Genomic DNA, 13,998 nt, shown 5'->3' on the forward strand with positions numbered 1-13,998 from the left:
GTTTAGAAGCTATTGAAACCCATGAAATCAACTTTAAATCGTATCAAATTATGGATCCCGCATGACTTTCTACATTTCTTCTAGAATATTGGTATATTTTTGAATCCGCATAAAAGGTGCGTTATTTTAAACAACTTGTATCATGATTCGTTTAGAAGCTATTGAAACCCAAGAAATCAACTTTAAATCGTATCATAGTAAACATTGAACTTGCAATTGAAAGTATATTGTGTGATTACGAAGCCACAGTACTAGCTTTAGACATTCATATTAAAAGGCTTGTCCTGAAAACAACTCTTTATTTCTTGGTGTACTTTTTGTGGAATTTTTTGGGAATGTAAGTAGTTAATATTTTTTTTTATAAAAATTCCTAATAATGTATTTTTTTTTATATATTTTTCATGGTTAAAAAGGTTTAAGGAAGTTTCTATGTAACTATTTTCAAGTATATTTCGGGAACTTATATTCAAAGCATAAACAAACCCAAGTTGTACCTATTTCTGTGAAGAAACTGAGAGTAAAGTAAATTCTGCAAATATTTTTTGTTTCAAATATAAAATATTTTTTTTCAGTCCATTTCAATCAAAATGTGCTATCCGTGCTATTCCTGCTGTGGATCCTGTGGACCTTGCGGACCCTGTGGATCTTGCTGTGGATCTTATTGTGGTCCCTGTCGCAGTGGATGTGGTCCCTACTGTGGATCCTGCTGTGGTGGTTGTGGACCTTGCTGTGGTGGCTGTGGACCTTGCTGTTAGCATCTTCAGAACGAAATTTAGGTACACCACATTAATTATTTCATTAAATTAATTTATGTAGAATTTACAAAATGTCATTAAAATGGGACAAGCCTTGAATAGTTTTTGTTGTTGTTTTTTCCAATAACCAATAGGTGGCTCTTTGCAGACCGAAGAAAATCTAAATAGTTGTGGAAGCGCCATCTATGTTTCATAATTAGTTTAAAACTTTAAAATAATTGCTTCTTCACATAAACAATTATTCTTAAAATTTCCAATAAGACGTCCAAATAATACTCATTCATTCATTCATTTAAAAAATAAAAATATTAAAATATAATTTTAATTTGCGACAGGTTTTTAAGTAACAAAATAACGAACATTTTATTGGGAAACGATTTTAAATCTGCTCCGAACTTGTACCTATTTCCGTGAAGAAACTTAAAGTAGAGTAAGTAATGAACTTTTTGTTTGTATTTTTTTTTCAAGCAAGTCTTTAGTCCATTATGTGCTATTCGTCCTGTGGATCTTGTGGAAGCTCTGGTCAATATTGTGGAGGCTATGGACCATACTGCGGACCTTGTGGAGGCTACGGACTGTACGTTGGTAGGTGAGGATCATGCTACGGGGGCTGTGGAAATTTCTGTTAGAATCTTCAGAACGAAATCTAGGATTTCCCATAATAAGTAAGCAAATAAAATGGTTAATTTTAAATTGTAAATTTAAATGGAATGGTTTTAAAACAATTGCCACTTTTTACGACCGCTAGACATATATTGGAAATAGAAATAATTGCAAAAAACGAATTTTGAACTCTATGGTGTATTTTGAATGTGAACTATACCGATATAACAAATAAATATATAGCCTCGGTATATAAAAAATAATTAAGAAAGCTATTACCATAAAAAATATTGTACGAAAGAAATGTATTAAATAGTATATACATATGTGGTATATTGGTATGGTATTACAATTAAGCTATACTATATGTAGAGTGCAACATATACCAGATTGTCAGCCAAAGCATCTAGAATCCCTAGTAAGTAGGCGTTTTTGTCCATACAAAAGTATTCTTTGACAATTTTTATCTGATCGCAACCAAATTTTCAGGAATCACAAATAGTTATATTGTGTAGTTATTATTTTATATACCAAAATTTCGCGACTCTACCTTTAAAAAACGCTTGTTGTTCGATTTCGTCGATTTGCGGGAGCGAAAGTGGGCGTGGCAAATATTTGAAACACACTTGCTCTGCGTGCAAACATAACAAATGCTGTCGAGACATAGCTATAGCTCTATCTCTTATATACTCTGAGATCTCATACGGACAGAGGAAGAGATGGACATGGCTGAATCGTCTTGGCTGTTATCGCTGATCAAGAATATATGTATATGCTTTATAGGGTCGGAGATGCCTCCTTATACATGATATAAGTTTTGTTTTAAATTTTTGCCGCATATTGATAAAATCTTAAATTTTGGTATATACAAATTTGTGAAAATGTTGGTGCGATAAGATAGAAAATTTAGAATTTATTACTTGTATTTCCAGTTTGGGGTTGTACTCCATGTAAATGCAATAGTATCTACTATATATGACCTTCAGTATTTTTTTTTTATTTATTTATTCACTTTTGCTATTGACGATTGTAGCGTTATTATTATGATTGCAATACTTATGATATGCTTACATAATATATAATAATACATACTTACAGCAAGCTGCCGGACTCTTTTGGTGAATTCTTTAATTCTTTGTGAATGAAAACGCTTTGTCATAAGTACTCAGCCATATTTATAATAATCACAGTAGCCAAAGAAATTGAAATTTCTCAAACATAGCTACGAAGTCAGAATTAGGACAAATAATGTTCATTCCAATTTTTAGACTTGTCCAGTAAACATCTGAACCTTTTTGTGAACTTTTTGTGGGACTTCTCTCGATTGTGAGTCTTGTTTTTTGAAAAGCATAAAATATAACTTGTTAATTTGTGAAATAATTACAGGTTAATTTGTTTTCTTGTAACAAAGTGAAAATTTCATTTGAGAAATTTTTTTAAATAAGATTGACGAACGATCCAAAATTGTACCTATTTCCGTGGAGATACTAAAAGTCAAGTACAAGCTTTTTTATTTTCATAATAACTGCTTTTGCAGTTGAAATCTTTCAAGATGTGTTATCCATGCTATTCGTGCTGTGGATCTTGCGGACCCTGCGGATCTTGCTGTTCACCATGTTGCGGACCTTGTGGCGGCTGTGGACCATATTGTGGTCCCTGTGGTGGTTGTGGGCCTTGCTATGGGGGTTGCGGACCGTGCTGCGGGGGCTGTGGACCTTGCTGTTAGTATCTTCAGAACGAAATCTAGGTGTCCCACAATTAGTATCGCAGATGCAATATAAATAAAATTTTAAAGTGTCAAAATAAATGGAATATAAACTTTAATTAAATTTTGGTTTGACTTTAAATCCCGTGTTCATATTGGCTAAGAACAATAAAATATAATGTACGTAGATTTGCATATAGGCTGCATATGAGTTTATTATACCAGAGCAATAAAATATGACAAAATACTTACGTAGATCTGCATAGTGAGTGCGGTTTTCCCTGGTTCATATGAGTGTACACTTGACCCTTGCAAAATTCAAAATTGGCAGCAAAAAAACTTTTTATTCAAATTTGTTCTGTTTTTATTAAAGTTTCATACATTTGTTCAAAATTAACCAAAAGTTATTATGCATATGCCTTTAATAAATGCATAACGTTCATATTTTCAAAACTAAAAGCTGGTATTTAGTTAAAAAGGTTGCTTCATATAATAATTTAACAGGTTAATCTTAATGTTAACAAGTAAGGAGATAATATGTTTTTATTCATATCAAGTTTGAAATGCATTTGGTGGCATTTATAGCTTAATCCAGTTTGCTTCAACATGTTTTCTCATTTTGGTGGCTCCTTATCAAAAACTCGTGTAAAAACGAGGTTTTTAGCGTGTTGAAAGGGGGATGGCAGCAAATTTGTAACCGTGTAAGACCGAGTTCGCGTTAAGTGTATTACATTAGATCAGTAAGTGATGTAGAAAATACACTTATAGTAATATTAAATTTTATGCAGTAAAAGAACATTGCTTCCTGGTGTGATGTTCATCTAAAACGCATTTAAATATTAAAAAATAAAACTAAACATCTTAGTAATCCATGAAATTAAAATTCATAAAACTTGGCTGCGAGGCTGGAAGAAATACAAACAATGTCCATTCCAATTTTAAGGCTTGTCCAGTAAACATCTGAACCTTTTTGTGAACTTTTTGTGGGACTTCTCTCAAATGTAAGTTTTTTTCTTCATTAAATTTAAAGCATAAATTTAATTTTAAAACATAAAATATAATTCTTATTATCTTCTGAAACTTATCAGGTTTTTTTGTTTTGTGTAACAAAGTTAAAATTTGAAGAGATAATTTGAATAAAAGAAGGATCCCAGATAGTACCTATTTCTGTGAAGAATCAAAAGGTGATGTAAATATGAGACAAAATTAATAATTTTGATCTTAACCATAACAATTTTATAGTCCACTTTATTCAAGATGTGTTATCCATGCTATTCGTGCTGTGGATCTTGCGGACTTTGCGGATCTTGCTGTTCACCATGTTACGGACCTCGTGGCGGCTGTGGACCATTTTGTGGTCCTTGTGGTGGATGCGGACCTTGCTATGGGGGTTGCGGACCGTGCTGCGGGGGTTGTGGAAATTTCTGTTAGAATCTTCAGAACGAAATCTAGGTGTCCCACAATTAGTATCGCAGAAACAATGTAAATCAACTTCTCTGTGGTGTTCCTGCATTAAGTTTTCCAATTGTTGCTTGGCATTTTTCTGCGTCAATTTCAGATTACTTTCGGCATTGAGTATTTGCGATGTCAAAAATATTGGTTTGACCTTGAACCCGTGATCAATCTAAGTACTCTAGGTTTTGGATACTTGAGCATTACAAAACATATTAATATTGGCTAAGAACAATAAAATGTAACATACGTAGATTGGTAAAGGGCTGCATATGAGCAATAAAATATGACAATACAACGTACGTAGATCTGCATATAGTGTGAGCGATTTTTGCTGGTTCATATGAGTGTACTAGCTCAGCAAGAGTGATGTAGACAATACACAATATTAAATTTTATGTAATAATAGAACAAAAACGCAAAAACGTGTTCAATATTAAAACATCTTAGTAGTACATGAAATTGATATTCATAAAACTTATCTACGAACTATCCCAGATAGTACCTATTTCTGTGAAGAATCTAAAGGTGATGTTAATATGAAACAAAATTATTAATTTTTATCTTAACCATAACTATTTTATAGTCCACTTTATTCAAGATTTGTTATCCTTGCTATTCGTGCTGTGGATCTTGTGGCGGATGTGGACCATTTTGTGGTCCCTGTGGTGGTTGCGGACCGTGCTGCGGGGGCTGTGGAAATTTCTGTTAGTATCTTCAGAACGAAATCTAGGTGTCCCACAATTAGTATCGCAAAAACAAAAATAAAATTTTAAAGTGTCAAAATAAATGGAATATAAACTCTAATTTAATATTGGTTTGACTTTAAACCCCGTGATCATATTTGCTAAGAATAATAAAATATAACGTACGTAGATGTGCATAGTGAGCGCGGTTTTCCCTAGTTCGTATGAGAGTGTATTACATTAGATCAGTTAGAGTGATGTAGAAAATACACTTAATATCAAATTCTATGCAGAAAAAGAACATTGCTTCCTGGTGTGATGTTCTTCTAAAACGCATTTAAATGTTTAAAAATAAAACTTAAAATCTTAGTAGTCTATGAAATTGAAATTCATAAGACTTGGCTACGATGCTGGAAGAAATACAATTAATGTCCATTCCAATTTTTAGGCTTGTCCAGTAAACATCTGAACCTTTTTGTGAACTTTTTGTGGGACTTCTATCAAATGTAAGTTTTTTTCTTCATTAAATTTAAAGCATAAATTTAATTTTAAAATATAAAATATAATTCTTATTATCTTTTGAATCTTATCAGGTTTATTTGTTTTTTGTAACAAAGTAACATTCATAAGTTAAATTGGGAGATAATTAGAAGTAAAGACAAGCGAACGATCCCAAATAGTACCTATTTCTGTGAAGAATCAAAAGGTGAAGTAAATATGATACAAAATTAATAATTTTGATCTTAACCATAACTATTTTATAGTCCACTTTATTCGAGATGTGTTATCCATGCTATTCGTGCTGTGGATCTTGCGGACCCTGCGGATCTTGCTATTCACCATGTTGCGGGCCTTGTGGCGGCTGTGGACCATATTGTGGTCCCTGTGGTGGATGTGGACCTTGCTATGGTGGTTGCGGACCGTGCTGCGGGGGCTGTGGACCTTGCTGTTAGTATCTTCAGAACGAAATCTAGGTGTCCCACAATTAGTATCGCAGAAACAATATAAATAAAATTTTAAAGTGTCAAAATAAATGGTTTGACTTTAAGCCCCGTGATCATATTGGCTAAGAACAATAAAATATAAGGTACGTAGATTTGCATATAGGCTGGATATGAGTGTACTATACCAGAGCAATAAAATATGAGCGCGGTTTTCCCTGGTTCATAAGAGTTTATTTAGAAAATACATTTTAAAGTGTCAAAATAAATAGAATATAAACTTAAATTCAATATGTAATAGTTATTCAGATAGGTGTTTTGCTCTAATTAGGTGTTGGTTTAAGCTTGGACCCAGAGATGAGTACTCTAAGATTTGGAGACTCGAGCGTTACTAAACAAATAACAAAATAGCTAATAGCAATAAAATTTAACTTAGGTAGGTCTGCACATAGTCTGCGTGATTTTCCTCGGTTCTTATGAGTGTATGTATCAGATTAACTAGAGTGATGTAGGAAATAATACTGAGTTCTTTAAGCAGTAAAAGAACACTGCTTCCTGGTGTGATGTTCATCAAAAACGCATTTAAATGTTAAAAAATAAAACTAAGCATCTTAGTAGTCCATGAAATTAAAATTCATAAGACTTAGCTACGATGCTGGAAGAAATACAAATAATGTCCATTCCAATTTTAAGGCTTGTCCAGTAAACATCTGAACCTTTTTGTGAACTTTTTGTGGGGTATCTCTCAAATGTAAGGTTTTTTCTTTATTGAAAGAAAAAAATCCTAAATTGTATTATAAAATATAACTTTAATTATTTTCTGAAACGTCATTAGGTTTATTTGTTTTTTGTAACAAAATAACATTCATACGTTAAATTGGGAGATAATTTGAAGTAAAGACAAGCGAACGATCCCAAATAGTACCTATTTCTGTGAAGAATCAAAAGGTGAAGTAAATATGAGACAAAATTAATAATTTTGATTTTAACCATAACAATTTTATAGTCCACTTCAAGATGTGTTATCCTTGCTATTCGTGCTGTGGATCTTGCGGACCCTGCGGATCTTGCTGTTCACCATGTTACGGACCTTGTGGCGGCTGTGGACCATTTTGTGGTCCCTGTGGTGGATGCTATGGGGGTTGCGGACCGTACTGCGGGGGATGTGGACCTTGCTGTTAATATCTTCAGAACGAAATCTAGGTATCCCACATTTAGTATTACAAAGAAAAAAATCCCAATGTAAATTAATACTTGTATAATTAAATGGAATATTAACTCATTTTATGCATTGTAGCTTTTTCATGTACATTTTAATTTGAATGAATGAAAAGTAGTCGAATTGCAATATTCGAAAATGCTCATCTTAATTTTGTTTCATCACCTAGGAAGAGAATCAATGTATACTTTAAAATTTGTGAAATGTAAAGTAAGAAATTTGTAGAATACGATAGCAATTTAATCTGTGAAATCTTAATACGTCATTTAAACAGGCAATAACTCCATTGATCAGTTCTATAGACAAGTTTTAATTGAATAATTTAATGAACAAAGTATACTTCCATAAATATTTGCATAAATAAATTAAATACAATTTTGTAAACGAGTAAAATATAAATGAGATACACAACATTTGCAACTTTTGTTTGCAACTTAATTTGATGTTGACAATAATTTTATTTAATTTAATATTCATTAAAAAATCTCATTAACTGAGTTGCTGTCGGCGACAAAAATTTTTGAATTGTCTTTGTTTCAGCTTAAACTCGTTTCCATTGATTTCTTTCCCCAGTTGTATACAAATATGGTCAGAGTGCGAATATCAGATCCGATTTTACTTTAACAAGGTCATTTGAGTATTTGGGGTCAATATTTGGATCACCTTCAGATATTCTTTCCTTAAGTTAACTTACTCTGAAATATGTGATTACGATATTCTTCATTATTGGTCAACTAACAACACTTACCTGCAAAATATTAAACTTACTATATTCTTATACATATATTCTTTATAATTGGTAACCAAACACACAGAGACAGCTACTGGGAGGATGCTGTGTACCGAGCTGTGATGAGGATGAGTTTGCCTTAGTCTTCCGAAGCCAATGTTCAACCCCAAAAGAACAAAACTTAACATGAGTTAAGCTCATGAACATTTTTATTATTTTAATTTATATTATGATTTTTAAATTAATGTTTCTTAATTACTTGAACACTTTTAAATTAAATTAAATTTTATACAAAGAGAAATTGTAAATAAGGATATGGAATGTATGTAGTTATATTTAGCATATTTATGTTTAATTCTAAATACTATTATTTGATTTTAGCCATCCTAGTATAATGCCTTTAATGAGACCGAAACAGAGAATATTGATTTTTATATAGAGGTCAAGTGACCACATATTGCATAAGAAAGATTATATATGGGTACATAGATATGACTCATTAGTCGCGACCTGCGCTTTGGGTTGTAACCAAATGTTGGCCATTAAGTGGCTGAGTTGGCCATTTAAATTGAAACGCATTACTCAATGTTATGGCCTAAACCTATCAGGCGTGATAAAACTAATGAGCCTACCGACATTTTGTCTCATTTTCCGCTTGCTTTTCGAATTTTCTATAAAAGTATGCAAGTGTGTGTGTTTGTGTGAGCCAAGTTAGAAACGGCCAATCAAGATGACAGTTTTGGATGTAGGGTGAGTATTTCAATGATTCGAATGGGCTTCATAAAAATGATTCAATTGGCGGTTTGACTGAAATAAAAGCCGTCAACGGTTGTTCATGTTGTTGTCGTTGGCGTTGTTGTTGTTGTTGTTGCTGTTATTGCGGCTAAGTAAGTACATATATTTAGTATTATTGCTGGAGCTGGGCGTCTCCAAAAAACAAGTTTTGCGCTGTGTCCGATTCTCGGCAGTTTCTCTTTAAACGTCGACTTATAAGTTAAATGCGCCTTCGATAAAGACGGCGATGCGAAATGTTAAAATAAAACAAATTTATGTTGCAATTAATGGCTTCGATAAAGTCGGGCCTACGACATGTTGTGGTCGATAAAACCGCTGTCTCTTTCCCCCCCCTCGCCACTGTCTGACACTGACTGAGGAAACGGGGCCCCAATGAGATTAACACATAATCAAGCTAACATGTCAGGCATTTGCATATGGAATTGAATTGAATTTAATCTGAACTGTGTTCGCTTTATTCTTTCTGTTTATTTGTAGATCCGTTTCATTTGTGTTCTGGCTAAAGAACAGTTACACCGAAGCGATTTAAAATTTTAATTAATCCGAGTAACGTGCACTGGAAACAGTTGACAACAGAATTCCAAAGCATGAACAATTCCAAGTTGGCCAAAAAGCGAAAGAGAAAGATGGGACAATTGTCAGCCAGAGTCGGGCTCAAAGGGGCAGTGGTAATATGAGACCACAAAGGCACGGACGTCATGATGGCACCAGCAGCATCAGGATGTTGCTTTTAGGGTTGAGCGGGGTATGATGGCAAAAAAAGTTTCAATGCTCAAACAGAGAAAGAAACGGAAAGACGGAGAGAGAGAGAGAGAGAGTGAGAGAAAGAGAGATAGAGCGAGACGTGGAAGAGACCGCAGACACAGGCAAAGTTGGGTTCGAGTTTCAGTTGTGGTGCAAGTTTTTGGTTTTGGGCTGCGGCCATAAATTATCACAGACAAAGTCATTCGTTCCATTTCGAGCGAAACGCGGCTGCATGACGAAGCCAAGCAGGAGAGCGCTGGAGTGGACTGAAGGCAGAGTTTTGGAGTGGTTGGAGTTGTTTTTTTCAAAGGCAAAGGCAAAGGCAAAGCCACAGTTACAGCCACAGTCACAGGCCGCAGGCTGACAGCTTGGGCTTAGTTGCTCGGTCTCGTATCTTCAGAATCACACAATTCCATTTTAAATTAAAACCCCAAAAGAGGAAAGCGCGTGGAGTCAGAACCAGAAACCAGAAAGAACGAACGAAGAGAACAAAATGAATGCAACAAGGAAATCGAATACCCATTCGATATTGTTGTTGTTATTGCTAATAAGAATAACACAAAGAACGCTATGGCCCATAAAGCGGGCAACAAAAAAAGATAAATTGCATCTTTGGGATCACACGCACGCAGTCGCAGGTAGCGCAGCTCCAACTGAGAGATGCAGATAGAGATGGATATGGAGATGGAACTGAGCCGCGTGCCTTCCCACAGATACATAAAAATGTGCACATAATGGCCGCTGCCCAAAGACAGTTGAAAAAGAGCGAGAGGAAGATTACAAGTTAAAAAGAGAGTGAGTGGGAGAGAGAGAGACTTTACTGCGGGCCGATTGTCTTTCAAATTGCAAAGCGTTTTCTCTGAAACTTTTTTTTGGTTAAGTAATCTGAGCTAGCCATGAAATGTGTCGATAAGAAAGAGCTGCGATTGTTTTCCAATCTTAATAATATGCACTGCGATTAATCGACTTGATATTCCAACTAATATGACACCTGCCGCTGACGCTATTTCTTTGTGCGCTGTCGTCTTCAATTCCCCAAAATAATAATATTTAACTCTATCAGCAAATGCGTGGGGAACTTACTATAAAAAGCATTTGTCTTTGATTGAGTTATTGTTGCGTAAAAACTTAAATTAATTTTTAAGAAACTCAATCTCACAAAATGAATTTTTTTCATCGCGAGGAATTTTTGGAATGCGCTTCAAATTCACTTACAGCGCGGATAGTTTTATGAGGAATTATGAGAAGTATTTATGTATGAGAATATCGTACTATATGTATATTTATAAACAGTTGAGGAGGTGTTCAGAGAGATCCCATCGATGTCCTTTAATTTATAGCCTAGCTTTTATTCATATTTGTAAAAAAAATAATTTCAGTTTCGACATGCCGTAGATTACTCATTATTAGTAGTAGAAAACATATTATATAATATTAAATTACGGTTTTCTAATGTGAATGAAATGAACAAATATTAATATCATATTATAATATTTTGGTTGTATTTGTATATAATCGACAAATTTACACATAAGGGTTAACAGACTAAAAATATTTGTATGTATTTCATTTAAAAAAATAAAAATTAAAATATTAAATTGATTTTGATTTTTCATATTTTTAAGTTTTAATCTTGAAGGCCGCATCTGACACAGGTTGAAGTTTATAGTTTTATAATTAGTAAGTCAGCTCTTTATAAATACATAAAATTTAATTTAATTGTCAGCTATGTACATTTGGTTCTAGTTTAATAATTGAATTAAATTTATTTAAGGCAATTCCCATAGTTTAATGGAGTTACATTCAACATGTGAGTAATTATTTTTTCTGGGGTCTGCTTAGAGGTATAAACAAGCAAAAACTAAACAACAAATTTCATTAGTTTGCCATAGAAATAAAATGCAATCAAATTGAGCATCAATTATGCGCTTACTAATAGAGAAATGAAGAAATAGTCAATAGTAAATTAAAGGCTAATCGAAACGTGTTTATGAGACTGGGACCAATTGATGACGAATTCTAACAAAGAGTAATTTGGACAGCTAACCTTCGCCATAGCGGCATTTGGCAAATATGAGAGTTGAGTGCAAACAAGACGCGCGTCAGCAGCGTTTGGCCTCTAGGAGCATGTGGTTGCAAGTTTTTATGAACTGTTTACTGCCGTTAAAGTCACTTTTATGTGCCGTCCGTAGTCATAACTGTCGCTGGCGATGACGACGATGACGATGGCAATGGCAATGGTAATGGCAATAGCGTTGGGCTAGCGGAAATTGTCGAAGGTGCTGAGAGATGATCGGGCACAGAAGCTGCAGCGGCAGCAGGATCAAATTCAAAGTGCTGCACTTGGAATAGTCAACGCCACACGGGAAAATGAGAATGAGAAAAAGGAAAGCGAGAGAGAGGGAGACAGTTTTATGTCTGTTTACAGTCGTAAATGTTGTTCAATTGCAAAATGAAATCGAGATGTAGCCCAAGGCAGAAATACAAGCCAGAAAGCAATAGATGTGACTAGAGTTTATCAGAGTACAATAAGAGTACAAAAATGAAAAGTGCCTACAGACAAACGATTAAAATTATAACCGGGTTGTGCAGGACAGCGCACAGAGAAATTCAAAGTGGTTGGGGGTAAGGGAAAGGTAAAGGAAAAGGCAAAAGCAAAGGCAAAGGGCATGGCCAACTGCTATGCTTACATAAAGGGCAAAACAATGGCCGTATCTCAACGTTAGTTGGCTCTGTCTGTAGCTCTCTCTCTCTCTTTCCCTTTGACCGGGTGTCATCCCTGCTCACCACACTTTATGACCTTTCCTTAATCTGACAGATACGTCACGGCCACAGACGCATCGCAGCCGAAGTCGCAGTCGAAGCAGACGAAGTCTCAGATATTTGTATATTTCTCCTCTGTTTTTGTGTGTGAGCAGCAGTGAAGAATGCCTTATTAAATATTATTGTATTGTGCGAAAGTCGACAATATTTGCGCGCTGACATCTGTTCAAGTGGCAGCCATCATAGAAGTAGAAGGCGGCTGTGCTCAAAAGGCATATATCAGCAAATGGTTATCGAGCATCTCTTGTCGATTAGATGTGGCATCAACTTTCGCCCGAAATCGCCGAAAGGAACCTCGTAAATTGTCACAGATCAAAACAATTGGCACTGGACGAAGTCTGACAAGGAAGGCGGACTCAAGTGGCAGTTGTACAGTAGACGAAGACGGAGAAGTCGGTGCATTGCCTTCATCATGTTTATTGGCTGGCAAATAGTATACGCCGACCTGAATCACCTCACATGGCGCACCTCCTTCAAGGAACTGCGACCTCCTCGGTACATTGCCAAGATGGCGATATCGTCGCAGTCGTAGTCGAGGCAATTTTCAGCTCGACGTTATTATGCAATATAAATCAGCAAATGGGCTCAACAGAAACACACATTCACATACACAAACACACAGAGATAGCTACTAGGAGGGTGCCGTGTGCTGAGCTGTATTTTTGGGGATGAGTTTGCCAGCAGCCATGTGCAAGGGTCCTCAGTCTTCCAAAGCCAATGTTCAAGTTGCCAAATTTAATTCGAAATGATAACAGAAGTTCCGAAAATGTAACTGGCGACCGTGAAACTGCCTTGCGAGTGACAAACCAACGTTTCCTTCGAATTCGTGCTACTCGTATTCCCTTTTCCTTTGTTTTTACAGTGGTGTGGCATATCAAAACATGATTGGGAAAAACTTACATATTATACGTTTTGCTTACTCGCATCTCAAAGAAAAGAAACTTATAGTTGCACATAAACATATATTTTAAATAATCTTAAATTTTTAAGATTTTATTTTATGATTTTAATTTCTGCTCACAATATTTTTGATAAGGAAAAAAATATATTTAACTTTTTTATCGATAAAAGTAGATATTTCTTAAATTTACTACTCAAAAACAAATAGAATAAAAAAAATAATAATATTACAAATACTTTCCTTTTTCAAATTTTAATATATTAAATTTGATTTGCATCAAATGCTTATGTTTTCAATAAAAAATTCTTAAAATTTAATTTTTTTATATTTATTCAAATGATATTAATTTGTATTTTATACTTGCAAGTTTAAAAAATGTATATTAAAGCAATGCTTTTTAAGTTCGTGAACTGACTTGAATAATTTGTATTTGTTTAATTTAAATAGTCAGAATCGCTTATAAGTTTCTTCGTAGATTTATATATATAAAATATTAAACAAATAAAGCAAACTATATTTATTCAACAATTTATCTGGAAAACTTTGATTTAAAAAGAAAGATAGCTGACTTTAACGAATAAATTATTATATTACTTGTAATACAAAGTTTTTATCCGATGAACCAAACTAGAGCTCAGTTGTGA

General features: G+C 34.3%; 3 long non-coding RNA genes across 7 annotated transcripts; all 3 read left to right on the forward strand.

Moving 5' to 3' along the window:
- The first annotated feature begins 193 nt into the window (after positions 1-193).
- LOC132785467 (uncharacterized) lies at positions 194-854 on the forward strand. The gene is made up of 3 exons (XR_009632321.1): positions 194-337; positions 414-522; positions 573-854. It is a non-coding gene; the product is annotated as an uncharacterized LOC132785467 (long non-coding RNA).
- Positions 855-1,170: 316 nt separating this feature from the next.
- LOC132785845 (uncharacterized) lies at positions 1,171-6,235 on the forward strand. Of its 5 annotated transcripts, XR_009632360.1 has the most exons (9): positions 1,171-1,185; positions 1,235-1,420; positions 2,457-2,684; positions 4,176-4,247; positions 4,306-4,545; positions 4,622-5,043; positions 5,102-5,707; positions 5,795-5,907; positions 5,966-6,235. It is a non-coding gene; the product is annotated as an uncharacterized LOC132785845 (long non-coding RNA). The 5 variants fall into 5 exon arrangements; XR_009632357.1 differs by having other exon boundaries at positions 4,306-5,043; XR_009632361.1 differs by lacking the exons at positions 1,171-1,185; positions 1,235-1,420; positions 2,457-2,684 and adding an exon at positions 3,982-4,064 and having other exon boundaries at positions 4,152-4,247; positions 4,306-5,043.
- Positions 6,236-6,771: 536 nt separating this feature from the next.
- On the forward strand, positions 6,772-7,424 carry LOC132785846 (uncharacterized). The gene is made up of 3 exons (XR_009632362.1): positions 6,772-6,893; positions 6,978-7,090; positions 7,149-7,424. It is a non-coding gene; the product is annotated as an uncharacterized LOC132785846 (long non-coding RNA).
- Positions 7,425-13,998: the final 6,574 nt, after the last annotated feature.

The sequence above is a fragment of the Drosophila nasuta genome, chromosome 2R (genome assembly GCF_023558535.2).
Source record: "Drosophila nasuta strain 15112-1781.00 chromosome 2R, ASM2355853v1, whole genome shotgun sequence".
Lineage (NCBI taxonomy): Eukaryota > Metazoa > Arthropoda > Insecta > Diptera > Drosophilidae > Drosophila > Drosophila nasuta.